Consider the following 13,799-nt stretch of genomic DNA (forward strand, 5'->3'; position numbering starts at 1 on the left):
AGAGAAGGAATGAAGTGTTTGGAGGGGCAGAGGTGAGAGAGGGGAGAGGTTGGGGAAAGGGCATTCCAGGCAGGGGGAACAGCCCAGGCAAAGGTCTTGAGGGGATGGGGAGCATTATGAGTCCCACGCCAGTATGGCTGGTGTGCAAAACGAGGGCTTATACTGGATGAAGCTGAAGAGGTGGGCAGAGGCCAGACCCTGCAGTCTGGTAGGCCATGATATGGAGTTTGGATTTTATTTTTTTTGTTTGCAATGGGAAATTGTTGGAGGGTTTTAAACCAGAGAAAGAGAGAGACAAGATTAGAATGGCTTTAAATATAACACTCTGGTTCTGGAAAGATAACGGCATCCTAAGTCCACAGAGTACATTTCGAAGCTCTTGTGTGCCCACCACGCTGGTGTGATATTTCAGGCTGGTGTTCTGAGGCACCCCCCTTCGAGACAGAGAAACAGTTCCAGGAAGTGTGCTCCGTTGCAACGGACCACAGAGCTAGGTCTTCAGATGCCAAGCCTAGAGCTGGTTTATTCCTCACTTATTTTAAATTATTTTCAAACTACTAACATAATACAAACTCATTAAAAAAATCATAAAACTCATCTCATAAACTTGTATTCTGGTGTTCTGTTTTCACACCAGAAGGAGGAGAGACTGGCCAGTTTGGTTCTGGCCATTTGAGGAACTCAAGACCAGCACTAGTCTCATAATCTCTGGGAATCTAGGCAGAGACTGATAGGGTATATTTCGGTAACGGCTCATTCATTCATTCGATGACGTTTACCAGATGCCTGCACTACGCTAGGCATGTTCTATGTTCTCATGAGTAAGCTCGGGCATGGCCCCTGCTGTCCTGGAGCTTTCATTCTGGCTAAGCAGACAATGCACAAGTCAGACCATTTGGGGTAGAAACATGTGCTGTAAGGGAAATAAAGCCAAGAGCTCTGATGGAACATGGCTTGGATGGGTTGTTCCTTTGGGTCGGGAGGGAGATGTGATGTGACATTTTCCCTGAGACTGTAGGATGCAGTCCTTGTCAGCCTGGGGCAGATCACCCGTGCAACACACAGCACCCACTATCACAACAGCTCTGCCACCAACTTACTCACAGATGAGGAAACTGAGGTTCAGGGAGATTGACTTGACCATGTGACGAGGCAATGAAAAATGGGGGGAACTGGAATCCAGAGCTTTCTCCCCCATATCTGGATGCCTCCCTCTAGGGAGTTTCTCAGAGTTTTCTAGGGAAAGGCAGCATCAGAGAGGCAAGGAGCATGAATCAGCCTGGGGCCCTGGGAGGACAGGGTGGGGCTTCACTGCCTGCTGGCTGCAGCAACACTGATCAGCTGAGGTGAGAGGGGCCCTCAGAATCCTCAAAGGCAGTGTTTTCACATTCTCCTTCTATCTGTGCTTCTCCTCCCTTTAAGTCAAATCTCTTAAAAACAAACAAAAAACAAAACAAAACAAAAACTTACCATTTAAAGGAACTTATCTCATTACCTTGGGTGGGAAACCAGTATCATTTACCATAAATAGAGATAAACCTTAAAGATAAATTTAAAAAAATACAGTGGAAAAAAATGTCACCCAATTATGAATGTGCCCTGTGCTTGAGGGATGCTCTGTTTCTTGTCAAAAGAAGAAATCTAAGAGACTTTCTCTCTGATAATCCAATGATCCAGAAGAGAACTGAATTACACTTAATTCAGTGTTCATTCATGCCAAATCTGTAAGTCTCCTAAAATCATCTCCTGCTCCAAAGTGGTGGGTATCTCTCCCTTTGAGCAATTCCTCTTTTCCTTGAAGGGGGTATGGGTCCCTTGGAGATCATCTAGATCCTGGTAACAGAAGCCAGCCTCCCTCCCTCCCCCCCTCCCAACATCTGCTGCAGAACTGGATTGAGCCCCATTTAGTCCAATGAGCAAACACTGAGCTTGTTTTCCTCACCTGTAAAATCCTGATGATAATGGTCAGGAGGATGATGATGATGATGACGATATTCCCAACTTAAATGTGAGGGGCCTGCTCTTTCCCCACTGCCTGGACTGGTCCTTTATCCCTGGGTCCTCTCTCACTTGTAAGGTTTCAAGACCACATCCCCTTTGAGAAGGGACTCAGGCATGTCACAGTTGTTAGGCTGTGCTGGGCTGCCTGGCATCTGCGTTGGTTTTGGCTTTAAGACTGCAAGGGCTAAAATATGTCCAGCAGGAAGCAGAAATAAGGGCACCCTAAGGAGGTGAAGAGGCTCTGGATAGGGAATCAGAAGTCTGGTTTCCAGGACAAGGGTGTGAGCCTGGACAAGTGCCTTCCCCTCCAGGGTCAGTCTCCCCTTCTATATAATGGTAAAGGGGGAGCTGGGTGAGATGGTCTCATCTTCAGAGACTCTATGAGATCTCCCCATCTCTCCTTCTGAATAAGTTATCCTAGGGATGAGTAAGGACCTGGGGCCATCGAAGCCTAGCAACCCGGTTTCCAGATGGCCCCCCAGAGCCAGAGGGACCGAGCAGTCTGCTCCCTGAGCCATAGGCCTGGAGCCCGCTGAGCTGAGCCAGGGCGCCCTCTGGTGAGGCAGGGGAGAAGGGCTCCCAGAACAGTGGGATGCATCTAAACTGACTGCTACAAGCATCCAAGCCATAAGAACCCACAGAAGTCATCTAGCCCAGGCCCCCTCATCTTCCAAACGGGGAAACTGAGGTTTGCAGGAGCAGAAGATACCCCCTCAGGTAGGAATGCCAGATAAAACACAGGACTTCCAGTTAAACTTGAATTTCAGATAAACAACAATTTTTTTTTTTTTTTTTAGTGTATGTCCCATGCAATGTTTAAAACATGCTTCTATTAGAAAATTATGCGTTAGCTATCTGAAATTCAAGTTTAACCAGGTATACTGTCATTTTCTTTGCTAAATCTGGCAACTCAACCTCCAGTCTACCCATTGAGTTAATGTCTGAGCTGGGACTGCAGCCCAGATATGGGTCAGGTCTTCTTCCCCACAAATACCTGACCAACGTCTTTTGCTAGCAGCTCTGCCCAGCACTCAGGCGCATGGAAAATACTTGTTGACATTATGCTGGGGGAGAGCAAGTGGAAGGATATCTGAACATGACTTTGCTGATCCTAGCAGTGTTTCAAACAGAACAAGGGAGATGGGTCCTCCTCACTCCATGCCCCTCTCCTCCCCACCCCTGGCAACCATCAAAAATCCACCTTTTTGAGGTTTGGGTCATAGAGCTGCCTGACATCCCTGCCCCAATCTGATTGACAAGGTTAGGGAGGAGACTGGGCATCTGCATTTCTAAAAGTTCCCCAGGTGACCCTGATGCATAGCAAAGATTAAGACCTCCTGAGTTGGCTATAAGGAAGAACAGGCAACTGCTTGATGGGGCAGATTTTAACTAGCATGTATCAATAATTGTCAAACTTCACTATGCATAGGAATCGTGGTGGGTGAGAGAGGAGGAGGGAGGATGGATTGTTAAAAATGCACATTGCCAGCTCTACTTCCAGAGATTCTGAGTGAGTAGACCCAGGCTAGGGCCTTGGAATCTGCACTTCGACAAACACTCAGGCTTCACCTGTATTTGTAACGTGTTTTATTTCTTAAGAAACAAAAACAGAACTGTAGCAAATATGGATGAATGGTAAAGTTCTTAAAAGCAGATAGTGAGCATATAAATATACGTAATTCTATTTGCTATAACGTAAACATTTCACTAAAAACACTTTCAAAACTTATGAACATTTTAGGGGACTGTGATACAGGTGGTCTGAAGACCATAAGAAACCATAAGACCTTGAGAAACATTGGCAAGAGAGTGAACAGAGCCGCCTGCTTCAACACATACTAGGTGTCCCCCCCCATCACCCATGTCTAAGAGCTGGGAGAATCAGGGGAGTTTCTGGGAGGAGATGGATAGGAGCTGGTCTTGAAAGGTGGATAAGATTCAGAGAAGTAGAGGGAAGTATCATGGTCAGGAAGCAAGCAGTCTGAGCAGATGGGAAAGTAAGTGCCAGGAGACAGGGTTGTGTCTTGTTTACAGATGATGTCTAATAAATGACCCCTCTAGCCTTGTCTCCTAACACACACCCGTCAGCCACTATACTGGAGCCACAATGGCCTCCTTTGTGTTCCTGAAACAGCCGAGGTCTGCCTTGCCTCAGGGCCTTTGCACTTGCTGTCCCTGCCATTGGAACTACACTCTTTCCCCAGCTTTTCATTAGTAGGCACACTAAAACAGTTTCATTAGTAGCTTTTCATTAGTAATGAAAATATTGCCTCTTCACCACTGTCAGGACTCAATTCAAATGTCACCTTCTCAGAGAGATCTTTCAGATCTACCCCTCTTACTCTCATTTTCTCTCCTTCATATCAATAATCACAATTTATAATTATTATCTTGTTTATTAACTTTTGTTACCTGACACCCCTCTCCCAATGAAAATGTAAGGTCCATGAAAACAGGGACCTGATCTTTTTTGTTCACTGCAGTGCCCCTAACCCTGAGTACATTTCTTGGAACATATTAAGATTTCAGTGAATTTGTTATGATAATTAATTAATTAATGAGAGGTGGGGCAAGGTCAGAGTAGGAAAAGCCTTGTAACCAAGAAAAAGGGCAGGTGGACACTGGGTCTGAGAAAACAGGGAAAAACTCCTTGACGTTGGTCTTGGCAAAATTTTTTAAGTATGACACTAAAAGTGCAAGCAACCAAAGCAAAAATAAACAAGTGGGACTCCATCAAACTCAAAAGCCTCTGCACAGTGAAAGAAACAATCAACAATATAAAAAGGCAACTTACAGAATGGGAGAAAATGTTTGCAAACCATCTATCTGATAAAAGATTAATATCTAAAATATACTGGGAACTCATACAACTCAACAGCAAGATACCAAACAATCTGATTAAAATATGGGCAGAGAGCCTGAATAGATATTTTCCCAAAAAAGATATTCAAATGACCAACAGGTACATGAAAAGGTGCTGAGCATCATTTATCATCAGGGAAATGCAAATCAAAACCACAATGATATATCACCTCATGTCTATTAGAATGGCTGTCAGTAAAAACACAAGGGTAATGAGTACTGGTGAGGGTGTGGGAAAAGGGAACCCTCCTACACTGTTGGTGGGACTGTAAATTGGTGCAGTCACTATGAAAAACAGTATGGAAGTTCCTCAAAAAACTAAAAATAGAGCTTACATACTATCCAGTAATCCCACTTCTGGGTATATATCTGAAGGAAATGAAAACACTATTTCAAAGAGGTATCTCCATCCCCATGCTCACTGCAGCATTATTAACAATAGTCAAGACATGGAAACAACCTAAATGTTCACGAATGGATGAATGGATAAAGAAAATGTAGAAAAAAATGATCACATGGAAACTAAACAACATGCTACTGAAAAACCAGTGGGTCAACAATGAAATCAAAAAGGAAATCAGGGCTTACCTGGTGGTGCAGTGGTTGAGAATCTGCCTGCCAATGCAGGGGACACGGGTTCAAGCCCTGGTCTGGGAAGATCCCACATGCCGCGGAGCAACTGGGCCCGTGAGCCACAATTACTGAGCCTGTGCATCTGGAGCCTGTGCTCTGCAACAAGAGAGGTCACGATAGTGAGAGGACCGCGCACCGCGATGAAGAGTGGCCCCCGCTCGCCGCAACTAGAGAAAGCCCTCGCACAGAAACGAAGACCCAACACAGCCATAAATAAATAAATAAATAAATAAATTTTTAAAAAAAGGAAATCAGAAAATACCTGAGACAATGAAAATACAACCTTACAAAATCTAAGGGATGCAGCAAAAGCAGTTCTAAGAGGGAAGTTCATAGCAATATAGGCCTTCCTCAAGAAATAGGAAAATCTCAAATAAATAACCTAACCTATCACCTAAAAGAATCAGAAAAAGAAGAACAAACAAAACTCAAAGTCAACAGAAGGAAGAAAAAAATAAAGATTAGAGAGGAAATAAAATAGAGATTAAAAAAAACAATAGAAAAGATCAACAAAAACAAGAGTGGGTTTTTTGAAAAGATAAACAAAACTGACAAACCTCTAGTCAGGCTCACCAAGAAGAAAAGAGAGAGGACCCAAATAAACAAAACAAGAAATGAAAGAGAAGAAATACCAACCAGTACTGCAGAAATACAGAAAATCATTAAGAGAATACTATGAACAGTTATATGCCAACAAATTTGACAACCTATAAGAAATGGACAAGTTTCTAGAAACATAGAGCCTATGAAAATTGAGTCACAAAGAAACAGATAATTTGAACAGATTAATCACTAGAAGTGAAATAGAATGTGTAATTTTAAAAAAACCAAAAAACAAACCAAAAAACTCCCTGCAAACAAAAGTCCAGGACTGGACAACTTATTGGGGAATTCTACCAAACATACAAAGAAGAACTTATACCTATTCTTCTCAAACTATTCCAAAAGACTGAAGAGGAGGGAACACTCCCAAATTCATTTTATGAAGCCACCATCACCCTAATACCAAAATCAGAAAAAGACACTACAAAAAAGGAAAATTACAGGCCAATAAGTTTGGTGAATATAGACGTAAAAATCCTCAACAAAATATTAACAAACCAACTCTAACAATACATAAAAAGGATCATACACAATGATCAAGTTGGATTCATTCCCAGGCTGCAAGGATGGTTCAACATAACACAAATCAATCAATGTGATACACCATATTAACAAAAGAAAGGACAAAAGCTACATGATCATTTCAATAGATGCAGAAAAAGCATTTGATAAAATTCAACATCCATTCATGATAAAAACTCTCACCAAAGTGGATACAGAGGGAACATATCTCAATATAACAAAAGTCATTTATGACAAATCCACAGCCAACTTAATACTCAATGGTGAAAAGCTGAAAGCCTTCCTGCTAAATTCAGGAACAAGACAAGAATGCCCACTCTCACCACTTCTATTCAACATAGTATTGGAAATCCTAGCCACAATGACCAGACAAGAAAAGGAAATAAAATGTATGAGATTGGAAGGGAAGAGGTAAAACTGTCATTATATGCAGATGACATGATACTCTATATAGAAAATCCTAAACACCCCACACAAAAACTATTAGAACTGATAAATAAATTCAGCAAGGGAGCAGGATACAAGATTAATAAACAGAAATATGTTGCATTTCTTTACATTAGCAATGAAATATCAGAAAGTGACCCCAAAAAATCCCATTTAAAATTGTGTCAAAAAAAATACCTAGGAACAACCTTAACAAAGGAGGTGAAAGACATATACCCTGAGAACTATAAAACATTAATAAAGGAAACTGAAGATGATTCAAAGAAATGGAAAGATATCCCATACTCTTGGATGGGAAGAATTAATATTGTTAAGATGGCCATACTACCCAAGCAATCTACAGATTTAATGTGATCCCTATCAAAATACCCATGACATTTTTCACAGAACTAGAACAAATAATACTAAAATTTATATGGAACCACAAAAGACCCAGAATTGCCAAGGTAATCCTGAGGAAAAAGAACAAAGCTGGAGGCATAACTCTTTCAGATTTCAGACAATACTACAAAGCTACAGTAATCAAAACAGCATGGTATTGGCACAGAAACAGATACATAGATCAATGGAACAGAAGAGAGCCCAAAACTATATCCACACACCCACAGTCAATCCATGACAAAAGAGGCAAGAATACACAATGGAGAAAAGACAGTCTCTTCAGCAAGCGGTGTTGGGAAAGCTGGACAGCTACATGTAAACCAATAATATTAGAATACTCCCTCACACCAAATACCAAAAAAACTCAAAATGGTTTAAAGATCGAAATATAAGACATGGGACTTCCATGGTGGCTCAGTGGTTAAGAATCCATCTGCCAATGCAGGTGACATGGGTTCAATCCCTGGTCCAGGAAGATCCCACATGCCACAGAGCAACTAAGCCCATGTGCCACAACTGCTGAGCCTGAACTCTAGAGCCTGTAAGCTGCAACTACTGAGCTCATGTGACACAACTACTGAAGCCTGCATGCTCTAGGGCCTGTGTGTTGCAACTACTGAGCCCGCGTGTTGCAACTACTGAAGCCCACGCACCTGGAACCTGTGCTCTGCAACAAGAGAAGCCACCACAATGAGAAGCCCGCACACCACAACGAAGAGTAGCCCCTGCTCGCCGCAACTAGAGAAAGCCCACATGCAGCAACAAAGACCCAATGCAGCCAAAAAAAATAGTAAAATAAATAAATAAATAAATAAATAAATAAAAGACATGACACAGTAAAACTCCTTGAAGAAAACGTAGGCAAAACAGTCTCTGACATAAATTGTAGCAATATTTTCTTAGATCAGTCTTTCAAGGTAAAAGAAATAAAAGCAGAAGTAAACAAATGTGAACTAAGCAAATTTAAAAGCTTTTGCACAGCAAAGGAAACTATCAACAAAACAATAAGACAACCTACGGAATGGGGGAAAATATTTGCAAACCATGTGACCGACAAGGAGTTAATATCCAAAATATACAAACAGCTCATACAACTCAATATAGATAAAACAAACAACCTAATAAAAAATTGGGCAGAAGACCTAAACAGACATATCCCCAAAGAAGACATACAGATGACCAACAGGCACATGAAAAGATGCACAACATAGCTAATTATTAGAGAAAAGTAAATCAAAACCACAGTGAGGTATCAGCCCACACCTGTCAGAATAGCTATCATCAAAAAGTCTACAAATAATAAATGCTGGAGAGAGTTTGGAGAAAAGGGAACCCTCCTACACTGTTGGTGGGAATGTAAGTTGGTGCAGTCACTATGGAAAATAATATGGAGGTTCCTTAAAAAAAAACTAAAAATAGAGTTACCATATGGTCCAGCAATCCCACTCTTGGACATATATTCAGAAAAGACAAAAACCCTAGTTTGAAAAGATATGTGCACCCCAATGTTCACAGAAGCACATTTACAATAGCTAAGACATGGAAGCAACCTAAATCTCCATCAACAGATGAATGAATAAAGACGATGTGGTATATATATACAATGGAATACTACTCAGCCATAAAAAAATAAAACATTGCCATTTGCAGCAACATGAATGGACCCAAAGAATATCATAATAAGTGAAGTAAGTCAGACAGAGAAAGACAAATATTACATGATATCACTTATATGTGGAATCTAAAAAATAATACAAATTAATCTGTATACAAAACAGAAATAGACTCACAGACATAGAAAACAAATTTATGGTTACCAAAGGGGGTTAGAGGAGGGGAAATAAATTAGGAGTATGAGATTAACAGAAACAAACTACTATACATAAAATAGAGAAGCAACATGGGTTTACTGTATACAGGGAACTATATTCAATATCTTGTAATAATCTTTAATGGAAAATAATCTGAAAAAAATATAACCGAATCACTTTGCTGTACACCTGAAACTAACACAATAGTGTAAATCAACTATACTTCAACAAAAAGAAAAGAAAATGTGTACACACACACACACACACAGACTGCAATGTTATTCATCCATAAAAGAAGGAAATCCTGCCTTTTGTGACAACATGGGTGGACCCTGAGGGCATTATGCTAGGCGAAATAAATCTAAGAGAGAAAGACAAACACTGTATGTTTTCACTTCTATCTGGAATCTAAAAAAGCTGAACTTACAGAGGGTAGCATGGTGGTTGCCAGGGGCTGGGGAAAATGGGGAGATGTTGGTCAAAGGGTACATACCCCCAGCTATAAGATGAATAATTTCTGGGGATCTAATCTACAACCTGGTGAATATAATCAAAATGTGTTATATACTTGAAAGTTGTTAACAGACGTCTTAAATGTTATCACCACACACAAAAAAAGAGGTAATTTTATGAGGGGATGGAGGTGTTAACTAACCTTAGTGTGGTAAGCATTTTGCAATACGTACGTATATCAAATCATCACACTTACGCCTTAAACTTACATGTCATATATCTGTAATATCTCAATAAAGCTGGAAAAAATTAGAAAATAAAAAACAAACAAAATAAAACCTCTGCATTTCATATACCTCTGCTAATTTAGTAACATTTAGCTCTCCATCTATTAAAAGAAGTCTCAGGTCTCTCTGGTTACGGATTTGCCAAGGGATATGGCTACAAATGCACGCAGATACAAGTGGGTGGAAATGGGGACCACATAGGTGTCCCTGATGACGTGGTTTTATGAGATGGTGAACAACTCTTGGTAAAGTTCTAGACAAAGCAAAGAGCAAGCATCATCGATTTACAGGATGGTTGCAATTCAGTAGACCCTAAAACAGTGCAAAACAGAACAGCAACAAACAAAAACGCAAAAGACTTTGTTAATGTTTGTAAAGGAGAGTGAGTTTCAGGCTCAGACAATTATGAACAGGATTTCTTCATTGGTTCATTCAAAAGCCATGCAGGGGACTTCCCTGGTGGCGCAGTGGTTAAGAATCCACCTGCCAATGCAGGGAACATGGGTTCGAGCCCTGGTCCGGGAGGATCCCACATGCCGTGGAGCAACTAAGCCTGTGCACCACAGCTACTGAGCCTGCGCTCTAGAGCCTGTGAGCCACAACTACTGAGCCCGCGTGCCTAGAGCCTGTGCTCTGCAACAAGAGAAGCCACCGCAATGAGAAGCCTGCGCACTGCAACGAAGAGTGGCCCCCGCGCACTGCAACTGGAGAAAGCCTGCGCGCAGCAACAAAGACCCAACGCAGCCAAAGATAATAAATAAATAAATTTATAAAAACAAAAAACAAAAAAACCATGCAGGATGTGAGACAATTCTTCACTGTGCAGGACTGTCTCAAGCCTTGGAGGATGCCTAGGGTCTCTCAGCCCCTGCCCGTTAAATGCCAGCTGCGCCCCCCCCCCAACACCGCCATATCCCCAAACAACTCCACACGTCTCCAAAGGACACCCAAGGGGCGGTACAACCACCCTTGAGAACCTCTTTCTTGGAAGCTTCCTGAGCACTTCCTGAGAGGCCAGCAGGGGGAAACCTGACACAACAAATGGGAACTCCCAGGCTTGTGTGCCCCAACTCTGGAGGTTTGCCAGGAGCAGCCTGGCCTGTCTGCCCCTAGGACACTGAGGGATCACCTGCTCCACCACACTCCCTGACACACACACACACACACACACACACACACACACACACACACACACCATGTTACAGGTGGGGAAACTGAGTCTCAGGGAGGAAAAGGGAAAGTGGCTCCATATCTACTCTTAGTGGCACAGCCAGGAAAGGAATTCCAGAAGCAGAATCCCAAAGCCCTATAATGTCATCATTCCTGTGCCTGTAAGTATCATGAAGTATCATGGACATAATAAAAACCTACCCAACAGCAAACTCCAAACTGTGCAGAAGGACATAAAATGTAATTAAAAGGTCTTCTCCTCAGCTCCCATTTCATTTCCTCAGCTGTTAATACTCTTTATATATCTTTTTGGAAATATCATAATAACACACAAGAATATATGTGTGTACATACATATGTATATATACTTTTTGTTGCACAAATTGGATTATACCATATGCTTTATTGTGTGCTTTATTTTTCATTTAAAATATCACCAGTAATCTTCCCATAGCAATGATGTATATTTGCCTCCTTCCTCCTCCGAGTGCCTGCACAGTATTCCATAAAACAAATGCCCCACAGGTTATGCTGCACCTACTGATACCCACACCCTGTGCTGTCTCTGGGGTTCTTGCACCGACAAAGTGTGCACTACAGTGAACCTCGTACATACAGCTCTGGGCACACGTGCAAGGATTTCTGTAGGATGAATTCATAGAGTGGAATTTCTGGGTCCAAGAATATACGTGTGTTTAAAACATTGACAGATGTTGCCAAAGTGTCCTTGAAAATGCATCCATTCCAATTCCTCCTCTGGCATAGAAGGCCACCTCCCCTGCTGGCCAGCAAGGGGAAGTACTCACCTTTGGGGTCTCAGTCTTTTCATCCATGGGATAAAGGTTGGACTGGATGATACCCACGGTCCCTTGCAGTCCTAACTTTCTAAATCTGTGATTTTTTTTTTTCCTCCAAGATGTCCAGCTTGGGGAGTGGGACTGAACCTGGAACTTTAGCAGGTCTCTGCTCCTCTCCACTCCCCTCCCCTCCCTCCCTCCAGTCCCAGGAGAGTGGAAAATGCAAGAGGCTGCCAGGTAGCAGACCCAGTCCCTGAATTGCTGTGGGAAGGAACCCTGTAAGTCTCTCCACGCCTGTCTGTCCATTTCTCCACCTGGTTCAGCAACTTCTGCCTTCCCTCCCAGGGCTCCCATGCGGGTCTCTTGAGATAACATCTTATGAAGTCCTGTGCCAAAAGCATGCCTTTTTCTGCCCCTGGAAGGAATTATTTTCACTTGTTCTGCAGAAGAGTCTCTGCATGCACTTGTAACTCCTGCCAAGAAACCTGAGAGGCCCCGAATTCCTCGGCGCCTGGATCCCAGAATCGCTTAATCTGCCGGCTGCTCCCTTCCAAGGGGCACTGAGATGATGGAGTTACGAGCTGCTTAAAGGCTTAGAGAGTGTCAGCCTGAAGGGAGGAGAGAGTGAGGGAGCGTCTGCCGCCACTTGGTTCAACCTCTCAGATGAAAGAGTTTGGGAGAAGGGAGTGTTTTTGGGGATCAGTGCAGACACCCTAGAGGGGCCAGAGTTCCCCTTGGGCTTCTCAAAGATGACAGAGGCTTGACATCATCAGAGCCCCTGAGGAAGACTTTCTACTTCTAAGTCACTTAGCATCAGGATCCTAAGAGCCTGAAGGCTCATGCGGATTGAGCTGCTCATGCAGTCAGGGCTGCTTCACCTTGCACAACTCCAGGGGGCTCTGTTTACATTAACTACATGGTGAATGGTGCCCTGGAGAGGTACAAAGTGGTGTTAATGACAACACTACAGCAGCCAGCGTGACTTTTTTAATGTTAAAAGAACTCTAACGATTTCTTGTTATACTCAAAACAAAATCCATACATCTCTCTGCACCATCCAGCCCCATTTTCCTCTCCAACCTCATGTCCTGCCATCACCCTGGCTCCCTAAGTTCCAAACACATTGCCTGTCTTTCTGATCCCTGGTGGCCCAGTGGCCCACTTAGTTCCTGCCTAAGGGCCTTTGCACAAGCTGTCTCTAGACCTTCCCAAGTTTGGCTGCTTCTTGTTAATAAATGCTTACTTTGCTTTCGGACATGGGCTCTTTCTATTCACTCCCATCTTACATTCAAAGTTCTATCCACAAGGAGCCACAAGTATCCATTCTCAATTCGCTTTTCCTTTTCCCTACCATATTATTTCCCTACCACTTATCTCACTCATGCTTATATCCATAGAGCCAAGACAATGCCTGACACCTTATAGATGCTCAAAATTATCTGTTGAACTGTTGACCTACAACAAATAGACTGCTGGATAGTTCTCCAGCAAAAATGAGTTTATTTGGGATCAGCAAAGAATTGCAATTTGGGAAATGCAACCCATGGTGAGCTATGTGCAAGTCCCTGCACAGCTAGGAGAGAAGAACTCTTCTACAGAGGGGGAAAGGCAGGTGGAAGGGTTGTAGTTAAACAAGAGTCCGTGGCTTTTCATCGACTGAGTCCTTGCTAGCAAAGAAGAGGAGTCTCTCTTCTTCCTGCTGGGCTCTGCAGTGGTGCTGGGTGTGAGAGCTCCCTCTTCAGGTCTCCAAATTCTATTTCATTGAGGCTTCTGTTTATTAATTTTTTACAGAACAAGCATTGAATTGAATCAGGGCAGTGACGGCACCTTGG

At 42.6% G+C, this 13,799-nt stretch overlaps 1 protein-coding gene across 1 annotated transcript in view; it reads right to left on the reverse strand.

Moving 5' to 3' along the window:
* Positions 1 to 13,799, reverse strand: part of SLC36A1 (solute carrier family 36 member 1) — a 286,800-nt gene that overhangs the window by 65,654 nt on the left and 207,347 nt on the right. The window lies entirely within an intron of this gene.

The sequence above is a fragment of the Balaenoptera physalus genome (assembly GCF_965194825.1).
Source record: "Balaenoptera physalus genome assembly, chromosome: 3".
NCBI lineage: Eukaryota > Metazoa > Chordata > Mammalia > Artiodactyla > Balaenopteridae > Balaenoptera > Balaenoptera physalus.